General features: G+C 42.6%; 1 long non-coding RNA gene across 1 annotated transcript in view; it reads left to right on the top strand.

Annotated features, from left to right (window-relative positions):
* The window catches only part of LOC121042699 (uncharacterized), a 406759-nt gene that overhangs the window by 180790 nt on the left and 201640 nt on the right, over nt 1-24329 (top strand). The window contains exon 3 of the long non-coding RNA XR_005796392.1: nt 6844-7033. This is a non-coding gene — a long non-coding RNA (uncharacterized LOC121042699). The remainder of the gene's footprint in view (nt 1-6843; nt 7034-24329) is intronic.

Below are 24329 nucleotides of genomic sequence, written 5' to 3'. Positions count from 1 at the left end.
TCGAGGCTCGTGCATCTGGTGGTGCTTGTGCTCTTTGTTTTGGTTTTCCCCTAAGCCACTGTCCCCGGCACATAAAAGTTTGTTGGCTAAATGAAAATAATGCAGAAAATAATGTTGCCTAATGAAAGAAATGCAAGACGATATTCTACTTTCATCACACAATCCTCTATCTCACTTTTTGTTTTATTTTGTAAATAGAGATCTACATATGTTCTGCTGAGCCAACAGGATCACACTAGCTCCTATGGGAAGGATAAGCTCTGTGTCCCCGGGGGAGACCTCATCCTATGAGACTTCACTGGTTTAAGGGCTAGGATAGCATCCTGGCCATTATCCAGCTGTGAGGGGCCTTGGGCATTAGATGACTTAGGCTGTTTCCCTATCACCCTATTTCCTCAGCTATAAAATCAATATTTTAAATGACACAATTTCTAGGATCTCTTCCAGCTCTAGTTTCCAGGATTCTAAATCTAGCATACACACATGCTCAGGTCTTCTTTTTCTTTTTAAAATGATGAAATAAGCAAAGGCAAAGCCTACCAGAACCTAAATAATCAAAATAACTGATAAATTAAATATTTTGTTTGGTCAAAATTGTTTCTGGAATATCAACTTTATGGGGACACTGGGGAAGACAAAATAGACAAGATCCTCACTCTTACAGAGCTCACTCCTTAGTAGGCAAGACAACAAAGAAGCAAGTAAGTGAATAAAGAAATGGTGAATATGGACGTGTGCTATAAAATAGGAGATTTTAGATTCACCAAATTGACCATACATTCCCCTCCTCTAAATCCCCAGATTTCTTATTGAGGATCACCTTTTAAGCAGATTTACAGAATTCTGTTTGCCTATGTGGAAATAAGGAAAAGAAAATAATTTGAAAGGGGCTTAGGGAATTCTGAATCTTTGAAATCATTAACTCTTTCAAATTTGGGTGGCCAAAAAAAAATCTACACACAAAAATGAGCAACTCTTAGTCTTAGACACAGCATTGAACAGATGAAGTTTGTCTATGGGGAAAACACTGAATAATATAGCATCGACTTACAGTGGGTCACTGTTTAGGCATTCATTTGCATTTTGACTGAATCTGTTGACAGGAAAAGGATCCCAAATGTGATGGAACTAATTTGAAAGCTTACAAAGCCTTATTAGCACAGTGAAACAAGTTAGTGTATAGTCAAACTTTTAAAAGTGGAGAGAAAACAATATGTGTACAATGCTAGTGAGTAAAACAGAGAAGTCACAAATAGGCAAGAAATAGTTTTGAATTTATCTTGAATGTCTGCAATTGCATAAGATCGATCAAACCGGAGGGACATTAGATGCTAAATTGGAGAGAGAAGCCTTTGCAGGTGCTTTGAAGGGCTCAAGTGGTCAAGATGCTGATCACTTATTATGCCCTATTTCACTTGTAAGCGTATGGCTTTCCTTTCTTTTGATTTTACAATGTTGAGGGGCTCCACACTTAATGCTTCCCAGTCGTGCCTATGGTGAGTTTATTTAACTCATAAATGGAACAAAGTAAGGAAAAGAAAAGAGGGCATGGATATTTTCTGAAGTCACCACAAAGATCTGAAGGAGGGCTGAGAAGAAGCGTGGGACTGAGGGAGATAAGGATATGTGGATACTTCAGAAAGAAGACCCAATGTACAACTAGTAGAGAAAGAAGTCCTGGATATCTAATGCACAAGCACAGTGATCATAGACAACAATATTGTACTATAAACACCAAACTTGCTAAGCGACTAGATGTAAATTATTCCCACCACAAAAAAGAAATGACAATTATGTGATGATAAGGGTGTTAGCCAACGCTTCAAAGACAGTCATAATATCTAAATGCATCAGAGCAACATGTTGAGCACCTTAAACTTACACAGTGTTATATGTGAATATATATTTCAATTTAAAAAGAAAGAAGACGGGGCGCCTGGGTGGCGCAGTCGGTTAAGCGTCCGACTTCAACCAGGTCACGATCTCGCGGTCCGTGAGTTCGAGCCCCGCGTCGGGCTCTGGGCTGATGGCTCAGAGCCTGGAGCCTGTTTCCGATTCTGTGTCTCCCTCTCTCTCTGCCCCTCGCCCGTTCATGCTCTGTCTCTCTCTGTCCCAAAAATAAATAAACGTTGAAAAAAAAATAAAATAAAAAGAAAGAAGACCTGTCTAAACTCCACCAAATTGTGAAGAGTTGAAAGCCAAGAAATGGGAGAGAGAGCAGAGGAGGTTGGGCAAATAAGGGTATTTATTTGATGGCCAAAAAGGAGGAAAAACCAGAAACTGCAACTTGGGTTGGGGGAAACAATGCTGAGTAAGTCATGGTGGTTGGTGCCGGTGACAGATTGCAACCCCCAATTTATATTTAGGAATCTTCGTAAATCAGATTTTGGTGTGTTAGAGAGTGCCTATTTTTTGAACATTTGCCTTGGACCTAACAGTGTTTTTAGCCACGCTACATTTTCTTTTAAGACAAGCTTAAAGCTATTGTTTGTCATTCAGCAATCTACTGTCAGATGTGGATGACTCATTGACATTTTAGCACCAACTACGATCTATTTTCCTCGCTAAATGTTGAATTAGAGGTTTTATGCATATGATATGGATTTAAGAAATTTCCCTGCAGAGGTTAATGTGCTTAAAGGTCAATGCAGTGGGGTGTGTTTTGGAAGAACGTAATATAAAGCATTTAAAAAATATAGATTTGACAGGTCTTTTGCAAGCTTTATTGTCTAAAATGTAATGCTTAGTTTCTGTGAGATTAATATACCCACAAAAGAAATCATTACCGGTACTTTGACGGACTGAGCAGTTTCTGAAGCTCCTGTAATGCCAAGAGTACAATATGCATGGGCAGCAGTGAAGCTATAACTCAGCCTTGTGTGATTATGATGTTTAAGTAGAAAGCAAGAATCAGGGAAAGTGTTTTGCAACAATGTCCTCTCCAAATAACAGAGTATTTACTGGTTCACCAAGAAAACGTCAGTGTTCAAAAGGACTGTGGGTGTCACAAGCAATTAGTGTGTCTACGAAGGATCTTCTGCAATTCCCAGAGAAGACAGGAAAATGTTATATAGAATGTGAAATGTAGGGGTCATTTCAAAAGTAATGGATACTGACACAGAGCTACAAACAATTGTACAGTTTACACATCACTCAAAGAAATTGGATTAGAGCCAGAGAAAAAGATGTTTTATATTATGGTTTCAAAAAAAAATCTTGAGGGCATTTGGTACAAGACAGTATAATATCTACCTTTTTTTGAAATGTAATGTACATGAAGGCAAAGGGTTCTATGTCATTTTTGAGGTAAAATGTTACCACTTTGAGCATATTTCTTCCCAAAGACTTCACACTAACAATAGCCTGTACATATTAAAATAGTTTACAAGTGGCATGTAAATGAAGTACCTAAATCCTAGTGTTCAAAGTGTTTCTATGTCCTGCTGAAAGAATTGCTCATCTGATGTTTCTCAGGCTTTGTCTAAACTCTCAAATAGGAGCAGGCTTCCATTTGTTTGTCTTGGAAACACATTTAACTAGTCAAGTGTTCTGACTCAGACTTGGGATGATATTTGTGGCACTGGCTGGCTTGGGAGAGTGTTTGACTCCCTGAGGCAAGGCTCTGGTAACCAGCAAGAACATTATGTCTTAGTATGTGGACGTTGTAAAACCATACAAATGGTGGCTTCTGAAAAGATAGGTTTATGTCCTAATTCGTGAACTCTGTGGATATTATTTGGAAAAAGGGTCAATGCAGAGAAAGTAAGTTAAGGATCTTGAGATGAAGAGATCATCTTGGATTCTCTGGGTAGGACCTAAATCCAATGACAATACTCTTATGAGGGAAAGGCAGAGGGATATTGAGAAAGGTAGAAAAGACAGAAGCTGAGGCAATGATTAGACATAGAAGAGATTGGAATGATGGAGCCACAAGCCCAGGAACTCAAGAAATACCAGCAGCCACCAGAAGCTGGCAAAGGCCAGGAAGGATTCACCCTTAGAGCCTTCTGAGGGAATGTGGCTTTGATCTTGAACTTTTGGTTGGCAAAGCTGTGAGAAAATGATTTTTATTTTTTAAGCCACCCAGTTTGTGGCAATTTGTTATAGTAGTGACAGAAGACTTATATAGCAACCTTTAACTTCTGGGGTTCCTACACACCAAAGTAAAACCAGGTTGCCAAGTGGTGCCTAGGTGACTCAGGTGAATGAGCGCCTGACTCTTGATTTTGGCTCAGGTCATGGGATCAAGCCCCACGTTGCTTGATTCTTTCTCTCCCTCTTCCTCTTCCCTTCTCCTGCTTATGGGCACAGTCTCTCTGTCTGTCTGTCTCTCTCTCCAAAAACCACCACCACCACCACCATCACCACCAACAACAACAACAAAAACCGGGGTCCCATGTAAAACGTGGTCTAGGTTGCTCACCCTTTATCCTTCTATACTCCCATGAGTGTAGAGGAGACAACAAGATGGAGAAAGTGGTTCTGAATTCCAAATCCAAGATTGTAAAGGTGTCTTTAGTTTTGAAGTGAGGGAAGATAGGAGCCATTTCTGTCAGCACGCTTACCACAGTATCTTTCTGATTCCTTTGTTCTTGCCTCCTGTCCACCATTTTGGCCTTGGGAAGAGGAGGGCAGGTGAGACACAAGAAGAGGAAGGAATTAAAACACAGTAAGGAGTAAGCTGAACATAGTAAGGACTCTTCTCTGATAAGAACATATAATTATGGTATCCAGACAAAGACATTTTGAAGACAAACACAAACAGCAACAACAACAAACCAGATAGAAACCCAGGATAGATATAAATTAACAATGGAAGAGTTGAGACTTTTTCACCTTAACATTTCATGAAGTAGATAGACTATACCACCAAATTAAGAGAGAAAATATTTCCCTCTCTGCCTTGCCAAGTTGTTGTATAAAGATTCACAACAATGACCATACATAATATCATTTAATTTTGGACAGATTATTTTATCTGTCTGGAACAGTTTGGAGTATATTGTTTTGACTTTTATTGACGTCAGAGACTTTGTTCTTGGTCCCTGATTCTCTGTTATCTTTCTCTCTCTCTCTCTCTCTCTTTTTCTCTGTAGTCATACCTTTCAGGTAAGGTTCCTCAGGGTTCCCTGAATGAGCCTCTTGAAGTTATTTCTAGGTCTCCTCAGTGAATTCAATTTAGGATGTTAGTTTAACCTATTAACTTGTCTCGTAACTAGTGCATTTTCGGCCCCATGGGTTTAAGTAGATTACATCTCGATGTGTTATTAGGTAATTTTGACTTCACATAGGCTTCATAAAATAGCGGCCCTGGCCTCTAAAACTTAAAGCAATGGAGTTTCCTGTAAGTGAGAAGAAATACACATCTGGACAACCCTGCAGGCTCATGGAGCTGTCTCATATCCAGGCGCCATGAGGGGACTGGGGACGTTTGAGGATGTGCCAAGGTAACTGCTCTGACAGCAGTGCTTGTGAGAAAGTTCTCGTCTTCTTAGGGTTAATAACAAGGCAGTGCTGTCGATGTGAAAATGGATTCAATTTGCTTCAATTCAAACAGTTGTGGGAATAATTTTGCTGAGTCAGTACACTGCAAATGGCTCTGTGCCCTCATGGAGACACACGGATGCTCCAAAAGATGTCTGCTTAAGCAGCTCGGCTGCTACTGCCTTAACCTGGATATTAAGGTCTTCCTGAACTGTCCGCCATTTTTCTTTTTCTACTATGTTCCTTTAGATACCTGCCACTTTGACCAAACCTAGTCATTCAACAGTGATGCCAGGCCCTTGGGACTTTGTCAGGGATATCTGTCCCCTCATTTCTGCCTAGTTGAGATCCGAGTCATTTCGAGCCTGAATCAAAGCTCCCAAACATAGTTACCCCCTTCTTCCTCTGCAGCCATGCATGGCACACTGCCAGAACCTCTCTCTTGGTCCCTCCTTCCTCTTTCATCTGCCCCATTTCACAGTTTATGCTCTTTCTGACTGCATCCCACTGAAATATTACTTCCTGGGGACTTGCGTCTTAGTCATCTTTCTATAACTCACAGTAACTGAAAGAGGACTTTTCCTCCTGTAACTATTTGATAAACATTTTTTAATGAACAACAAAAAAAAAATGATAGAAAAATAGGTGATTTGGGCCATTACAAAATACTTTTTATTTCCCAGATTTGCTGGAGAACCCTGAACAAATAGTTGCCTAGGATACCCAGAAATCAAGTAAATGTTTGAGAATCAAGACAGCAGTTCATTATTCCATAAGTATCAAGACAAAAATGTTGGAATTAGCTCAGGATTTACCTTGTACAAGTTACTTTAGATGGGAGAAACGAAGGTCATTACTGCCAAACTCTTAATGTCTTAGAGTGTCTTGCTTGGGTGGGACAACAACCTCCCCATTGGTCTCCATCCTCCCCTGGCATCTCCTCCAAGCCCGTCTTCACAAAGGAATATTTATAAAATAGAAAGCTGACCCTGCCTTGATCCTGCTCTCAGGATGAAGTCCAGACGCTGCGGCCTGTCATGTCAGGCCTTTTATGACCCTCCCCTGCTTGCCTTTCTAGTCGTGTCTCTGTAGCCTTTTCACGTCTCCTTTCAGATTCATCGCTTATTCTCCGATCCCATGCTGTCTTAGGCCTGTGTTCTGTTTGGTTTTTTTCCCTGGAATTTTCTCCCTCTTTTCATCTTTCGGAATAACTCCTTCTTATCCTTTCAGAATTGGTTTAAGCAGATTCTTCAGGCTGAGTGTGTTCTGTGTGCACATGCTATTATAACACATTTTAGCATAGCATTTCATACACACTGTCATAATACTTGATGCCTTTTGTCTTTTTCCTTTTGCCAGGATCGTGTCTTACTCACAAGTCTGGAGCTGTGGGAATCCTTAGCACGGAGGAGCAGATGAGGTTCCCTAGGAAGAACATGTAGACCAAAAAGTGCATCAGGCTGAGAGTTAGCAGAGGGAAAGTACCCACCAGAGGAGACAAAAAAGGTAGAGGAGAATCGAAGAGATCTGCGTGTGGAATCCAAAGAAGGTAAACGTTTCCTATTGAAAAAAATGTTCAGCTGTGTGAAACATTGTAAAAAGGTCAAGTTAAGTAAACATTGGAAGGTACTCATTGGATTTGGTGCTTAGGAGCTCATTGGTGGTCTTTGTAATAGATCACAAGGTCTGTTTCTCGGGTTTAGCACCCACATAAGCACTACTGCATCTAGCAGAACAGATCATTTTGACTGAAGATTTTGTAATGCCTAGGTTGGCATGTCTGCTATACTTTTGTCATTAGGGACACAGTCCAGGTTCTCAGCACAAGGAGATATTTGGCAAAAGCTGAAGAAGGAAGATCTATTTCTGTGCTTTGGATATGATTGTAATCCTAGCTGCCGTTTCATGCCATAATCTTCAGCACCTCATCAGCATCCCCAACCGCACCTGCTTGCCAGGCCCTCAGCTGCCACCGAGACAGATTGGTTGGTCCTTCACGGGCCTGTGCAATTTTGCCACCTGAGGCCGGTCAGCTGAACCCGTGGGGTCTCTGGCCCCTCCGACCACTTCCAGGCTTGGATGCAGCAGGACACTGTGGTACTGGGACGGGCTTCTTCAGCAGCTACTGAGGGAGCTAGGTGACATGACTTGGGATTTGGGGAAAAGAACTCCCTTTGTAACGAATCTGGGAGACTGGAGAGGGGAAGTAGCCATGCAGATAAATTTCCCCTCCTTCCTCTTTGAAGGGACTGCTTTGAGCAGCTTCGATGCACAGCCTGTCTGGAGACATCCCAGGTGGCTGAGTAGCTGCACCTGCTGAGCGACCAGCTGTGTGTCTTTGAGGCTTATGGTAAAGCAGTGGCCAGTACAGTGACACGCTGTGGCTCTGTAACCTTCCTTGTCACACTTCTCTTTTCATTAACTCTCACTGCTTCAGGACTTCACCTTTCAAATTAGGCACCCCTGTCCGGTTCTGTTTTCAGAGTCCAGGCTGAGACATTTCTTTGTCTCCCTTGCCCACCTAGGATGCTGGTGACTGTGAAAATATCAACAGCAAAGCTTGGACTTTTCTAGTCAAGAGCTGGCCTGTCCTCTCCTTTCCAACTTTAAGGCAATGGATAGAGCAAGGATGTCACATAATTTGAATGGCATGAATAATTGGCCAGGATTCATTTTGGCTGACACCTTGCCTATTCTGCAGGCAGAATAAATAAACTCCTTTGAATAAACACGTTGCTTATTTGGGGGACAAACCCAGGAGCCACATGCCAGCTCATCACTAGGGCACCAGGCTCTGGCTTATTTTCTTGGCTACATATGGCAGGAGAAGGAGGCTGTTCAAACGTCAGGAAGAAGAAGGTGATTTTATCAAGTCTCACACAATCTGCTGAGTCCACTGTCAGCTGGGTCCCATCTGCACAGATGTGAAATTGTCTTCCTGTTGAACAAGGGTCCTTTAGGTTAAAAGTAATAAATATTATCTTACTTAATTGAAAGATTGTTAGGATTATTACTTCGGCTTTTGACAAATCCTCCAAGGGGAAAAGTGGATCCATGTATCTGGAAGGAGGGGCGTGGTAACTTATATTCTGGAATCTGAAGCAAATCTCTTGGCAGCTGGATAAGAGCTGGGAGAGGAGGAGGAGGAGGTTCTGAATAGCTATTCTTGAATAGGGCCATAGATTGAGGGGAGAAAATAAATTTAGTAGGTACCAAATTCTACTTCTAGGAGTTTGGTTCTGAAAGTTGGGGTACATAGGATGGTTGCTAGAGGAGGTGTCTGTCTACCTGAGGAGGGGAAGAAGCTATCTGTCGAGTCAGAGCGTAGCCACAAATAGAAAATGTCTCGTCAGCCAGATGACTCTTGGGCTCTCACATGAGTTCTGCAAAGTTATGGTGGTTTTGCCCGTCTGGGCTTCCATTTCCTTTGTTCGTAAAGTGAGGACACTACACTGGGTGGTCTCCAAGATTGTTTTCATGAATGGAAATTTCCTGTCCGTTCATTTTACTAGTAAGGCCTGTATTGACTTGTTCTCAGGTCCCCCACTGGATTCCAGAGCAGAAGTATGCATACCACGGATTGATTGCTTTTATTCTGATGTCAAGGTTACCATTCTGAAAACTCCACATGAGGGAAACATTAGGGTGGCACAGTAACAAAACGTTTTTTTTTTTTTTTAAAAGAATACTTTGATGGGTTGGCTGCACAGATTCAGAAGTCCTGATATGCCCAAGGAAGATAGCTCAAGTGTAGATGAATAGAGATTAGGCCAACTTTAGACAGAGACAGAGATAAGGAATGGGAGAGGGAGTAGGAGAGGGGGAGGAGGAGGGGATGGGAGGAGGGGAGAAAAGGAGGGAGGGCAAGAGAGAGAGAGAGAGAGAGAGAGAGAGAGAGAGAGAGAAGCAGATAGACCCTAATGCCTATACCACAGAAACAAACATTCGTAACACTAGGTTCTGTTTGTTCCCAGATGCGCGAATCTACTATCTCTTAGACTTACCAGCCCTCTTTAAAATTCTGTCACGTTTCCCTTTTGTCTCTCTGCAACTTGGTGGGAAAGATGTGCAGTCAGAGCCTTGCAGCTTTTTCTTGGTTATTCTCATCCATTGTCCCAAACGGCTTCTGTGACTGTTAGCTGGCCAATGACGCCACGGCTAGGGACACAATTGAGATAACCTCTCAAGTGGAGGGAACACATCTATGGTTTGGGTGAGTGGAGGTGGCAGGGCCACTGGCCTGGTTCTCTTCGCTGCATACGTGCATTGTATCAAGCACTGAACCCCAAGCTGGTACACAGCAGTGAACCAGACCAGTGGGGTCCCTCAGCTCATGGCGCGTCCATCCCCAGATCAGGCTTTCTCTTAGGGACCTGATTACGTATTCTGTGTAATGCTGGATAAGTTTTTCTCATTTTTCATCAAAAGAGTGATGCAGATTTTATGCATTCAATGAACAAACATTTGGTGAGCACCTACTATGTACCAACAAACTTTCCAGGTGTGGGGGTACAATGTAGAACGAGGCAGACTCTGTTCTGCCTTCTTGGAGTTCAGGCTCTAGTGTGGAAAACAGAGATTTAACAAAGAATTACACACAGGGGTATTTAACTGGAAGGTCAGAGAGCAGTTTCTGAGGAGGTCATGTTCAAGAGGATTAGAGCTCATTCTCAATTATTTGAGTTTGGAAAATTTAATCCACAGTAAAATGTTAATCTCTCGTTTGATTTTTTTTTTTCAACGTTTATTTATTTTTGGGACAGAGAGAGACAGAGCATGAACGGGGGAGGGGCAGAGAGAGAGGGAGACACAGAATCGGAAACAGGCTCCAGGCTCCAAGCCATCAGCCCAGAGCCTGACGCAGGGCTCGAACTCTCGGACCGTGAGATCGTGACCTGGATGAAGTCGGACGCTTAACTGACTGCGCCACCCAGGCGCCCCTCTCTTGTTTGATTTCTACTACTCTTACCTGGTATGGATGTGGGCTGTCTTCCTGTGCAATCAGCAGCTGCTTGCATGGAGCTCCATCCTCATTTAAATGTTAATGTAAGCAAAACATTATTAGGAAAGTAACTTGGATGCAAATAAATAAATAAAGGGTTCTAAAGCCAAATACTAATGACTTGAAAATTACCTGCCGTGTTCGATTAGCTCTGCCACTTTTTATGAATATGGATAGTTGAGAACTGACTGTAAACTATTATTTCTAGCAGCTAATTGATCTTTCGTAGATCAATTTAAGTTTTATTATTTGTGCTTGATTCTTAAAAGAGAGTTAATGTTTGCCCAATTACTTTGCTGTGTATCAAATTAACGATATCCTATGATGTTCTATGCAAGCGTTTCTTAAATTCTAGCTTGGGATGCCAATGACTCACTTCCTGTGACTGTTAGCTGCCCGAGGCTGCCGTGGCATCAAATGGGGGGAAGGGTACCCATGATTTGGGTGAGTGGGGATGGAAGGGATATCGGCTTACTTAAAACCCGATGCTTTGGACTAGCTTTTCCTTCCAGGATGCAGCTAGAACAGGCAGACCAGGCATCACCTAATCTAATTGTGGACACGACAGAAAGGCTAAGGCCTCGGAAGGTTAGTAACCAGAAACTGAGCATCAGGAAACCAAACCAGTTGAGTTACATGCATTTTATGCCAAAACACAGGTTCAGAAAACATGCATATCACAATTTACTTGAAAAGAGTCAAAATACAATCAGAATAGAGGTGACCTCAATGAGCCACCAATTATTAGAAGATGTTGTTTCTATAACCTAGAAAACTATATCCTGAATTTCAAAGCTAGTTTTTATCTTCTCCTGATCTAAACTGTAGACTTCCTGGAATCTCATCCAAAGGACTTTCTGGAGCATGATTCAGTCTGTGTCCCACCTCTTAGGTTCACTTTAAGATAAGATTGGCTGGGTACCGACCAGTCGTGCATCTGAAGGAGATATAAACCAGATCTAAAGCCAAGGTCTAAGATTGCCCTGGGCCTCCAGAAGTTCTTCATTTTGGAATAATTTTCATCTTTTTTTGTGACTCTGATAAAAAGTTGTGGATTCTTTCTCTAGAAAAATGCACATGTGCCTACATACATAAAATGTTCCTTGGTCTTTTTTAAGGCACCATGGACCTTGGGTCAAGAACCCTTGGCCAAGAGGTAAAATAGAGCCCAATCACTCTTATTTGGACTGGAATATTTTCACATTGAATCTTGTTTGGTATTGACCAAAAGGGTCTCCAATCTTTTGTGGAAGGGTCATGTTCCATTCTATTCACTTTGGTATTTGTAGTTTCTAGTCACTTTTAGGTAGGTAATAAGAGTCCCTATAGTGCCATTCCGTCCCAAACACAGTATCAAGTAAATTCATAATATATCAACTCTGGTGTTAAAACAATAATAATAAAAAAAAACACACACACAAAAACCCCTCTGACCTTGATTTAATATTAACCTCTTTCCCCTCAAAATGTGGAACTGGAGGCAGAGTCTCTTTGAGATTGGAGGCCCAAAGTTTGTGACTAGGCAGGGATTTTGACTGGCTTCTTTTTTTTGCCCTCTGCATCCTAGTTCATTCTCCCTCATTTTGCTACCTATGACTTCTGGACCTTTGTGGCTGGAACAAAGTGCAAAGGAAGGACAGTAAGGGAGGCAGGAAAGGTCCCGCTGAAAGCTACTGCTGTGAGCTGGCTTTGAGTTGGTGGTACTCCTGCTTCTCTACTTACAGGATATGGTAGACTCCATTAGAGTAAATCGAGGTAAATTTTGGGCAGGTTTGGTGAATTTATTACCCACTGTAGCTGAGGATCAATGAGCTCCATGAAGAAAAGGACACTCTGCCTACTTAATAGAGTTGAGCAAACAGGGAATCAACACTAGTCACTTTAAGCATTTCTCGATGGACTTAGAAAAAAGCATAATGAGGAGGACCACGAACTTTGGCAAAAGAAACTATGCCCAAACCTGCCTTTTCCCTTTACCAGTTGTGGAAACTTGATGGGTCATTTATGATTTCAGCAGTTAGTTTTCTCATTAGAAAAATGAGCATAATAATACCCTCTTGTGGTCACATTGGATAATCAGAGATAATGTTTATAAGGTGTCCAACACTTAGTAGGCACTCGATGAATGGTAACTATGAAGATTAGTTTGAAAACATACCCCAAGTCCCTTTAGTGCAGAAGTTTATAAGCACAGACATCCACGCCCTTTCTCAGTCTGTATCAAACATTCAATGTGGTCTCCAACACATTTACTGCTTTGAGGAGAAAAATAATATTCAAGCTGAGTTATTTTTCTCTCCCACATGTGGTTTCTCATAGTTCTACATGTGTGGCTTGGTTCTTGGATTCCACTCAGGCATTATGCAACATCCTGATGTTGCAAAGATGCTGTGTTGGAGAGAGAGGCACATTTAAAACAGACACAAGTAACATAGAGTCAGACCCGCTGGTGGTGGTGGGAGATGAGCTCGGCCAGATGTTCCTCAACCTCCCACAAGCTGTGACTCACAGGTGGCCCCTGGTGCCGTGTGCAGCGGCTCGGGGGACAACCTGTTGTCCCAGCTGAGTTCTCCATCATGGTGAGGTCAGAGCCTAGATTTATGAGCTCCTGGCAAGGTAGAGTGCAGATGGAGAAAATGTCAACTTTAGCTTTTGTGAGGGAATCAGGAAGTACCTTTAGGAATTGTCACTGCCATGACTTATTAGACAGTTTCGCCCTTGAACCCTTTCTCCTGTGTAACTCCCCTTCTCTGCTGACTTTTTCCCCTCCAGCCTCCGCACAATGTCTAATTATACCTATGCCCCTAACTCTTATTTTTGATGTTCTTTGCTCTTGACCTCTGTTGGAAACTTCTTTTATCTACCCTTTGGGGTGGATCTGAAATTCCATATGGCCATGCATCCCTGTTGATGGTAGAATTCAGAATATGGGATTGCAAAGTGAAGCTGTTTTAGCTTTCTCTCCCTCAGAGGTGTTGGGTCTTAACAACGGTCTTGCACCAAGCGAATTGTGGTTCCTGGGTGTGCTTTACAATGCTAAGGAAATGCCCTGGTAGTGGACAATGTGTCTTGTTATGCACTTCTTTACATTTGTTCCAGAAAAAGAAAGGAAGGAAGGAAGGAAGGGAGGAAGGAAGGAAGGAAGGAAGGAAGGAAGGAAGGAAGGAAGGAAGGAAGGAAAGAGAGAGAGAGAGAGAGAGAGAGAGAGAGAATGTTTACTGTAAGTTGTTTTTACATGGAAATTAAATTAAATATTTTAAATAGTCCATGGAATGAAAAAAGGCTCAGATTGAGAAGAAGTCACTTTCCACAACATTCAGACACATCCTCTAGAAATGGTCCATTCCACTGCTTGCCTTTTTTGGTGTATGACTCCCCAGCCTCTGTTCTAGCCAACAGCTGCTGGCAATTTTGCAATGAATTTCTCCTTTAATTAATCAATTGGGGTCCACATGGAGGAGGTCTGTATTTACTGTGTCAGAATTTTGACAAAAGCATGCATGCAAGGGAATCAGGCATGCACAAAAAATCCAATTTCTTTTTGACTGTACTCAAATAGTAATCAGGAAGCTGCATACAGGAAATAAACAACTGTCTTTGCATAGACAATTAATGTGACATTTTTTTAAAGGGGAGCATGCTCTGGTTACTGGAATAAGTATAATAGTACTATAAGATCAAGAACAGAATGATGTACTTAGGGAAGAAAAATAAAGTTCATAAATCCAAGAATTGGAATAACAGAGTTGTCAAGGAAGGAGAATTACGGAGGGGACGATGTTTTCCATTCTGCCTCAATGCAAGCAGAAACATAAGCACAAATATGTCTTGTTCCAGAAGTGAGATTAACACTGGACACTTCTGCTGACAGAGAGGGAAAGACAGTTGGGGGACAAGGAGGATATGAAGCCCGCATCCTGACATCCTCTAAGGCATGTGGAATGTAGGAGAATGAACACACCCATTTGAAAAGGCAGCAGGGGATGTGGTAACCTCATAGAGCCAGACTTCAGTGAAGATGGGCAGCGGTGTTCTGTGAGGAAGTTCAAGATAGAAGGGCGTTTGTCAACATGGAAAGGGCTTCCAGAAGGAGCATCCCTACCATGGAATGCATTGGCTATTTATTATTTGCCACATGACAATAGATGTTGCAGTGTATGTGTGTCGATCTGTGTGTCACTAGTATGTGTGTGTGTATGTGTGTATACCATATCCTGACTACTTAATCAATTTTACTTAAAAAATCAAACTTTCTACAACCTCAAAACCTTTGTTAAGGCTAGAAATTCTCTTTAACCAAAATAACTTTTTTTTTACAATAAAATAGCTGAATTAAAACTAACCAACGGAAAAGGAAAAACAACAACAACTGAATATGGTACGAGACACTCTCCAGATAAACCTGAACAAAATAAATGAAGGCAGCCAAGAAACGGATGGACTTGTGTGACAACTGTCTAGATTTCCAGGGCTCAACCATTACATGGTTTCCACTTTTCCTAACCCCTACATGCCAGTGTCAGTGCTAATAGCAGGGCCCCTCTGGGGGCTTCTTCCTGCCATAGGGAGTCAAGGTCGGGGGGCGGGGGGCAGGCAGGAAGGTACAGACCCGTGCCAGGATGTTCAGGGTACAGCCGGGGGGGGGGGGGGGGCGCCCCCCCCCCCCCCGGCGGCGGGGGCTTTATCTTTTTTTTTTTTTTTCTGCTTCATATATTGTTTCTCCCTCGTTAGAAATGACACTGCTGACAGTGTTCTTTCTCGGCAGTTTACATGCCACAGAATATGCTGAAGTTGTCTGGCAGCTTCCATGATGAGGGTAATCATCCTCACAGACGCCAGCCCTCGCGCACCTGCACTTGGCTCCTGCGCCGCAGCGCGCGGGGCGGCGGAGGCAGCGGGTCCCGGCCCTCTCGGCTCCGGCTCCTTCCGTCTTGCTGGCTCCAGCCGGCTCTGTGTACAAGCCAGCAGCGCGGGCTGCACTGCTTGCTTCCCGCACGGGGTTGTGCAGTGAGCTACGTGGGAAGAAGGGGCGAGACTGAGGCTTGCTCACCAAAGTGCTATTGCCTCCTAATATACTGGGCTGCTGGGAGTGCCTGAAGGCTTCTCATACAAAGAGTAATGGTGCTATCTTACAGGGCACAATGAGAAAACACAGGCCACTTAGCTCTCTAGCTACATCCGAGCAAAGTCGGAGTCCAAACTGCATGGTTGGAAGCCAGCTGTCATGTGCGGGACTAACTTCTATTGTGGAATGTTCTCAGAAACATCACCAAACACTTGTCCCCAAGACAGTGTGAAGCTGCTTGAAACGCAGAGGCAGTCCGTTAAACATAACTAGTCGTTACCGCGGCTATTGTGTGCGGTCTCATCCCAGGCACTGCTAGGGCAAAGTCCAGCCCCTCGAGGAACTCTCCATGGAAAATGTAGGAGACGGGTGCTCAGTGTCTATTGTTACAGAAAATATGTGCTCTATGATTTAAGAGGAGGGTTTGTTAGCTGCGTGACACAGATTGGATGCCAGATCTGGAAGGGAAGGTAGGATTTTACATAGGGATAGAGAAAGAAGGATCATGAGACAGGCATAGATTTTAAATTCTTCCAGCTTGTATCTGATGTTGTCGTTAAGAACCAGTGTTAAATCACAGGAATCTCACCAAAATAGAATGGGAAGGGACCAGGGTCTGGGTAGGTGTTACTATCTAACACATTTCTATCCATGCAAAGACAACTCAGATGGCAGGAACAAACATGCAATGGGAGTGAGAGAGGGAGAAGGGGACAAAGGGGAGACAATGAGACAGGGGAGGGCGGGGCAGGGGGCAGGGACTAATTACTCTGAAAAAGACAAGTTAGATCCTGCAATTTTAAGAGTTGAGATGTTGTTTTTAGAAGCCTTAAAAAGCTACAGCAGTGTTTAACAGGGGTAATTTCACCTAACAGCTGGAAAGAAGCTTAAAAAAGGAATACCTGTACTGGACTGCAGCTTGAAAGGAAGAAGGTAAAGAAGTGAGAACACTAGCTTTATGGTGAATGACACCCTGTGTCTGCCCTCTTTGATTCTATGAATTTATTTTTATTTTTATTTTTTTTTTTTAATTTTTTTTTCAACGTTTATTTATTTTTGGGACAGAGAGAGACAGAGCATGAACGGGGAAGGGGCAGAGAGAGAGGGAGACACAGAATCGGAAACAGGCTCCAGGCTCCGAGCCATCAGCCCAGAGCCCGACGCGGGGCTCGAACTCACGGAGCGCGAGATCGTGACCTGGCTGAAGTCGGACGCTTAACCGACTGCGCCACCCAGGCGCCCCAGATTCTATGAATTTATTTTTAAACTACCTGTATCTTGCTTTGTATTATTTGGAATGGCTACCAGTTAACTTAGCCACCTTATTGTCTTGTTCCAGTAAAGAATACTTTTCTCTATTAAAAACAATGACTAGGCTGTATGGTGTAGAGCTGCTGGTGTTCTGTTAAGGAAATTAAATCCCCAGGCCTCTGTTAAAGGAATGGGCACTTGAAATCATTAGCGGCAGATGGGAAGGTATCCTGCCAGCCCCTGGCCCCCAGCTGCCACGTTTTACTTTTCCCCTCCCATTGCCCTGCATCTAATGAGCTGTCCCATCTGAAGAATTCTTTCTGTCATACTTCATACCTTTCCACTCTTCTCCATGCTCATGGCAGCTCTCCCGACTCAACTCTCCTTGCCTTTCACCTGGATATCAGCACATCCTCATTCATTCTAAACACCACCATTGGAGCATTAAGGTGGGAGCTGGGATTGTAATTATGCGTGAGACACAGCCCCTGCTTTTAAGTTGCACTTAATCTAGTTAAGGAGTTGGACAGACGAGCAGACAACATAAGTGCTATTTTAGACCAAAGAAGCTGAGATGTTTTCAGCACATACAGGAGGACCACTCATTCAGGCAGGGGCTCAGGGGTGATTTTCTGGAGAAGAAAGGAATGCCGTGCTCGTCAGAGAAAGTAGTGTAGGAAGGGAGTGACCCATGTAACAGTTTAGAGGCGTGAGAGAGCATGGCACTTTTAAGGAACTGGAGGAGTCTCTGAATTACATACCCCCAGGAAAGGGGCATGATGGTAAAACAGTAGCTAAGCAAGTAGACAGGACCAGGCTGTGTTGGGTCTGTGTTCCATTCATTTGTCATTCAGTCATTCATCTATCATGGTTTTTGAGTGTTTACTATGCACAAAGCAAGAGACTAAGCACCATATGTTGAAGGAAGCTAAGAATAAATATAAACATTTGTTGACTTGTTGATGAGAAAGAGCACAGGTGAGGTGTCGTTGGCACTGGAGGTAGAGAAGAGAAAGGGGGTGATGCCTGACTGATGTATCGACCGGTGTCGTCCTCGTGCCGCCCCCCCCCCCCATCCCCAGACCCCAGCTGCAGAACACAGTTTCAGTGACAGTCTGCAACTAAATGTCAGGTTAACTTTCCTTTCCTTGACTGAAAATATAAATGTAGGAAGGATGATGGGGCATTCAGCAGTGAGGAAATGAGTCAGGGACTAAGTAGAAGCAAGCTAGATGGTTGAGCAATTTTCTTAAACGATATATGAAAGGAGAATCTTGAAAAGGAATAGGGTTTGACTTGACTTTATATTCAGAACTTATAAAAATGCCGGGCAACGTGCACTCAGCAGAGCATTAGTGCATTAGGAGCCATAATCTAGTTGAGTTTCTAAAGTAACTCCAACCAAGAAATGAAAAATGAGGGTGTTCGATTTCTGCAGAATCAATGTTCGAAAAAAAAAAGTAGTGAATAATGGATGCAATAGAATGGAATAACTGAATAATACAATGGGAAGGAATTAGGAACAAAAAAGGGAAAAGAAATTGCTCAGAGATAATCTGATCCATGGCAAAAGGTTATAAACTACCATTTTTAGCAATAAAGGTACTTTTGGGCCAGGGAAAGGAATAAGAAAAATAAAAAGTAATTTAAGATGAGAAAAAAAAAGAGAAACATGTGAAATATCAAACACCTGGGCCATGCAATATTGAAAAGACAGAACAAAATTAAAATAACATATAAACTTTGACCGTTTCCACTTTTTAACAAAAAGCCATGTTGCTTCAGCCCCACTCCCAAATACTGACACCTTCCTGATGGCCCTCGCTCAAAGCCCTTGGGGGCAACATTGAGAATGGGTGGACTCTCCTTGATCTCCCTCTTCAGGCAACTCAAAGTTTCTCTCTCTGCACCCACCACTCCAGCCACCAAGCCGGATGAGTTCTAAGAGAGTGCTTGCTCGTAAGACAGGTGGCCAAGGTTCCGGAGACAAAATGATACAGTGCATTCATGCAAAAATAACTCTAAAAAGAGAGGTGAGGGGCGCCTGGGTGGCGCAGTCGGTTGAGCGTCCGACTTCAGCCAGGTCACGATCTCGCGGTCCGTGAGTTCGAGCCCCGCGTCGGGCTCTGGGCTGATGGCTCAGAGCCTGGAGCCTGTTTCCGATTCTGTGTCTCCCTCTCTCTCTGCCCCTCCCCCGTTCATGCTCTGTCTCTCTCTGTCCCAAAAATAAATAAACGTTGGGAAAAAAAAAATTAAAAAAAAAATAAAATAAAAAGAGATGTGATCCCATTCTTCTGGAACCTGCGTTCCAGTGCCAACAAAATCTCTTAGCCCTCTGATCTTTCCTCACAGAGGATTCCCTGCCTCAGTGGTCCTGGGCCCCTGGCATCAGCATAACCTAGGAACTCATTAGAAATGCAGATTTTCCGGGGCACCTGGGCAGCTCAGCCAGTTAAGCGTCTGACTCTTGATTTCTGCTCAGGTTATGATTTCGTGGTTTGTGAGATCAAGCCGCACCGTCAGGCTCTGTGATGATGGCATGGAGCCTGTTCAGGATTTTCTGTCCGTCTCTCTCTCTGCCCCTGCCTCACTCACTCACTTTCTCTTGCTCTCCCTTTCTCTCAAAATAAAGAAAAAAACATTGAAAAAAATAAAAGAAATGCATATTTTTCAAGTCCCACCCAGACCTACTGGTTCTGGGTGAGGCCCAGCAATCTGGATTTCTTTTTTGGTTGCACAGTCAAGTGTGAGAGCCCAAGTTCTGTTTTTCTGCCCAGTTTGTGCTGACCATTCTTCCTCACTGAAGCCCAGGCAGGAGCTGGGTGCTTCACACATGTGCTCTTTCTTAATGCTCGAAACAACCTCCTGGAGTATTTCTTTGTTACTTGCCATTTCTATAGGAGACAGAACTGAGGCTCCACGCAAGAAAGGCACTTGTCCAACATCTCAGTGATAATGAGTTTGAGAGCTGGGGTTTGGATCCAGGGCTGGCCAATGCCAACATCCATGCTCCTTTCTCTACACGTTGTCCTTTTCTCTGAGCACCACACCTTTTCTGATTCAACTTTGCATTGTTCAGCCAACAGTTTCTCCCTTGTTTAAGTCTCCTATATCTCACCTCAGAGTATGTCTGCATGTGTCTGCTCCTCATTGTTCTCCTTGGAGAGAAAGAAGGAGGCTCCTTTCCAAGGGTGATTCTTCCACTCTGCTCACATCGAGATTCCTCTTCCCCCCTCGTCTCTCTGCCGTTTTCTACCTTTTACTGTCCTTTATTTTCTCTTCATTAGCCCTTGTATTTCTTCCAAAAATTACATATCTCTTGTTTCTTATCTCTTTAATCATCAGACTCCCTCATCTTCCCTCTCTTTTCATATTCTCTCACTGAGAATGCCACCCGGTCCCAGGATTTCTCCTTGGGTGAAATCCAAACCTCGGTCTCCAGTCCTGACCTCTTTCTCAAGCTCCAGACCCATGGGTCAAGCTTCTTGCTGGATATCTTATCAACCTCACCTCAGTGTGCCTAACATTGAGCTGATGAGTCCCTCCTCAAATCTGCCCAATTCTCCATCTCTTCTTGCTAGGAGAGAAAACCTGGACTCTCCCCTCTTTCACACTCTATCCATTCAGGCCCCGTGACCTGATCATTCTTCTTGAAAATATCCACCAGATCTGGTGCTCTTAGTTATATTCCCCAACTGGATTCTAAGCTCTTTGAGGGATGGACAGGATCTTATTCCCCTTATATCTCTCCACCTAGCTTGTTGCTTTGATGTTATAGGTGCTCCAAGAATATCAAATGAATATGTAGAGAAATTATGGGGAATTAAAAAAAGTAGCAATTTTTATTCTCATGGGAAAAGGAGAAAAATAGCAGGCACTGTAAAGGTAAGTTAAAATAATTTATTGACAGCCAAGGTGACTGTTAAAATGCTTGCTGAATTATTAGTCCCAGAGGAGCAGAAGGAGGGAGACCTGAAACACTTATCAAATAATGAATCAAAGGATGGTCCCTGTAGCCTCCTGTTAAGAGGCAGAGATATTTCAACATCTCAAGAATCAAGTACTACAATCTTTTATGAGACCAGAAAATCATTGTAGGTCTCATAAATTTCCCTCTTCTCATTGTTCCAAAGGCTTAATTTAGGATGAGTCACTCCATAAATCTAGACAAAGATGACTAATGATTATAATAACAATATCATAAATTATATCATGCTTTTCCACCAAAGGAAAACTGTATCTAATTTATTCTCAAAATATTCCTCATTGGTTGCTAGGACCAGGGATCATTCTCTCTATTTTTCAGCAAACTGGGCATGGAAAGTGCCTACTCACTTATCCTTATGGCCATGCCATTTCCTATCGTACATCTTAACGTCTATCCAAGTTTTACTTCAAGTGGATTACAGCTTCCACCCCATCTTTGTCAGTCTCCAAGCCTTTCCTTAGTTTTCTTTCCTTCTAGTGGTCACACCACATTCTGAACCTTCTGTAATAAAATGTTGTTGTAGCTTACTCATTGTCTAAGTCATTGCCCCAGGAACTCAGAAAACCTAACCATAGGGGAATGAAAAAGGTAAAAAAGTATGCAAACTGAATTTTGGGTCAGTTTTCTGATAATAATTACATTGGGGTGCCTGGGTGGCTCAGTTGGTTAAGTGTCTAACTTTGCCCTAGGTCATAATCTCGCGAGTTCAAGCCCCTGAGTCAGGCTCTGTGCTGACAGCTCAGAGCCTGGAGCCTGTTTCAGATTCTGTGTCTCCCCACCCCCCACCCCCCCCGCCCCTGCCCCTCCCCGACTCTGCTCTGTCTCTCTCTCCCTCTCTCAAAAATAAATAAGCATTAAAAAAAAATTAAAGATAATTATAATAGTAGTTAACTCCTTTCTCATAACAGATATTTAAAGTTACTGCAATCGCAAGTTCCCTTTTTGGTATATTCATTTTAGTTAGCCCTGTTAATGCCACTGAAACAGGAAATATGCATTTTGTTTCATTTTTAAATGTTTATTTTATTTTTGAGAGAGAGAGAGAGAGAGAAAGCTCAGGAGAGGGGCATAGAAAGAGGGAGACAGAGGATCCAAAGTGGGCTCTACGCTGACAAACAGAGAGCCTAATGTGGGACTTGAACTCACTAACTGGAAGATCATGACCTGAGCTGAAGTTGGATCCTTAACTAACTGAGCCAGTGAGGTACCCCTGCATGTTTTTGATATATCCTCAATCACTGTTTACCAAGTTATTCAAGATGGATATTAAGCACATAGTTATTTACTAAGTGGCTTGGTTAAAGTCACTGGTTCAATAACACTGTGATCACAGTGTTTGAGTCATTAAAATATGAATCCATATCTGTTGATACTCAGTTTATTATGTGGTCCATAAATGTATCATTTTGTAAAAATTTAAGCATGATTTTACAATTGTTTCCTACTAAAACCCTCTGACGAGTTAATCTGAACAATTACCTTAAGAATAATGCCTTGATTTTAAATTTATTTTTTTATGAATTCAAGTTGCTTTGCATGTATTATTTTAAATAATAATTTCATAAGATGGTAATGAAAAAAATAGTCCTATTCTTGTCTTTCTCTTCATAGATGGAGTTGCTAATACTCTTCATTCATCCATTCCTTTATTCCACAAATACTCATTTATTGCCAACTGTATGCCAAGAACTCTCCTGGGTGCTGAATATATGAACAAATCAAATGATCCTTTTCCTTGAGGAGCTTAGAGCCTAAAACGAGATAGAGACATGAAGCAAAGAGACACGTAAAGGGATGCATACCTTCAGATTACAAGTGTTATGAAGTAAAAGAATTAAGAGGGATACAATGGACAATGAAGAATCCAAGATGGCCTCTTTGAGAAAGAGACATTTGTTGTGGGATTGAAGGCTAAGAGTTAGGCCGAGTAGCACGCAGATGAGCAGCACTTGGGAATGACCTAAGAGGATCGTGTGGCACTGATGGCAGTGAGAGGGGAAGAGGGTTACAAAATGAGGCAGAGGAAGGGGGTAAGGGTGGGAGAGCCGCCAGATGGTGCATCATCTTGTTGTCCATGCTGAGGATTTGAGACATTATTTTGAGTGCAAAGGAAACTATTGGAGGGTTTAAGCAGAGGAATAAATAGAATCAAATTTTTATTTCTTTAAAAAAAATTTTTTTTCAACGTTTATTTATTTTTGGGACAGAGAGAGACAGAGCATGAACGGGGGAGGGGCAGAGAGAGGGAGACACAGAATCGGAAACAGGCTCCAGGCCCCGAGCCATCAGCCCAGAGCCTGACGCGGGGCTCGAACTCACGGACCGCGAGATCGTGACCTGGCTGAAGTCGGACGCTTAACCGACTGCGCCACCCAGGCGCCCCTCAAATTTTTATTTCAAAAGGACCATGCTGGCTGCTTTGTGGGAGCATAGGTTGGAAAGGAACAGGAGAGAAGGACTGATTATGAAGCTCTCAAGTTAGTTCAGGTGAGTAAGTACTAGGGTGCTCACTGTAGAGGTGGGCAGATTTATTTATTTTTTTATTTTTTATTTTTTGAGGTGGGCAGATTTAAAATATATTTTAGAGTCAGACTAGTAGGACTTAGTGATGGATTGGATGGAGCCAGGGTTAGGGATGAAGGAGACTGAGATGCTTTATGTCACTGAGTCTCTGACTGATAAGACCTAGAGGGAACCTTAGGTGCTTCCTAATTCAACTCCCCATTTTCGAGCAAACGGAATTGAGGATCTGAGAGGTGAGGTGATTTACATACACGAATAGTTCTTTTACTGCAGGTAAAGAACTGAGTGATGTTCAAAGTCAAAAGAATGAGCCAACAGAATTAAAATAGTCTTTTTATATTTAATTCTTACCTCTAAGAAAAATACTTAGAATAACTATTATGAGAAACTCACCATTTCATTATTAATTAGTTTATTTATTTATTTTTAAATTTTTTAGAGAGTGTGAGTTGGAGAGGGGCAGTGAGGGAGGGAGAGAGAGAGAATCGTAAACAGGCTCCCGGCTCAGCACAGAGCCCAACGTGGGGCTTGATCCCACAACCCTGGGAGCATGACCTGAACTAGAATAAAGAGTCAGATGATCAACTGAGCCACCTAGGCACCCCACTCACCATTTATTTTATAAATATTTGCAATGGGTCTGAGCATGTAGGAAAAAGTTTCTAGTTCCTTTTCCTGTGTGTTTAAGTGACTCATTAGTTGGGAAAGCCACCTCCTCATCTGTTCAGTTTCTCAGGCCAATAACACTGTAAAGTCATTCCTTGATATTCAGCCCAAGTGTTCACTTGTCCAGTGACAGATGTTCTATTTTATTTGGAAATATAAAAGAAACCAATATTTCCTGGTCTGCCCCTAAAAAGAAGATATGGAGCTTTATTCTTTAGGTGTAGTGAAGTATATTCACGCATGCAAATTATTATTTTATTTTTTTGTTTCTTTTCACTGATGCAAAAAGAATTGACTACTGAGAAATGAGTCCCCGTCCTTTGTCCTGTTTGGCTGATGTGGCATATTCT

This window comes from Herpailurus yagouaroundi, unplaced genomic scaffold (genome assembly GCF_014898765.1).
Source record: "Herpailurus yagouaroundi ecotype Mexico unplaced genomic scaffold, PumYag 186, whole genome shotgun sequence".
Lineage (NCBI taxonomy): Eukaryota > Metazoa > Chordata > Mammalia > Carnivora > Felidae > Herpailurus > Herpailurus yagouaroundi.
This window is presented reverse-complemented; position numbering and strand designations above follow the sequence as displayed.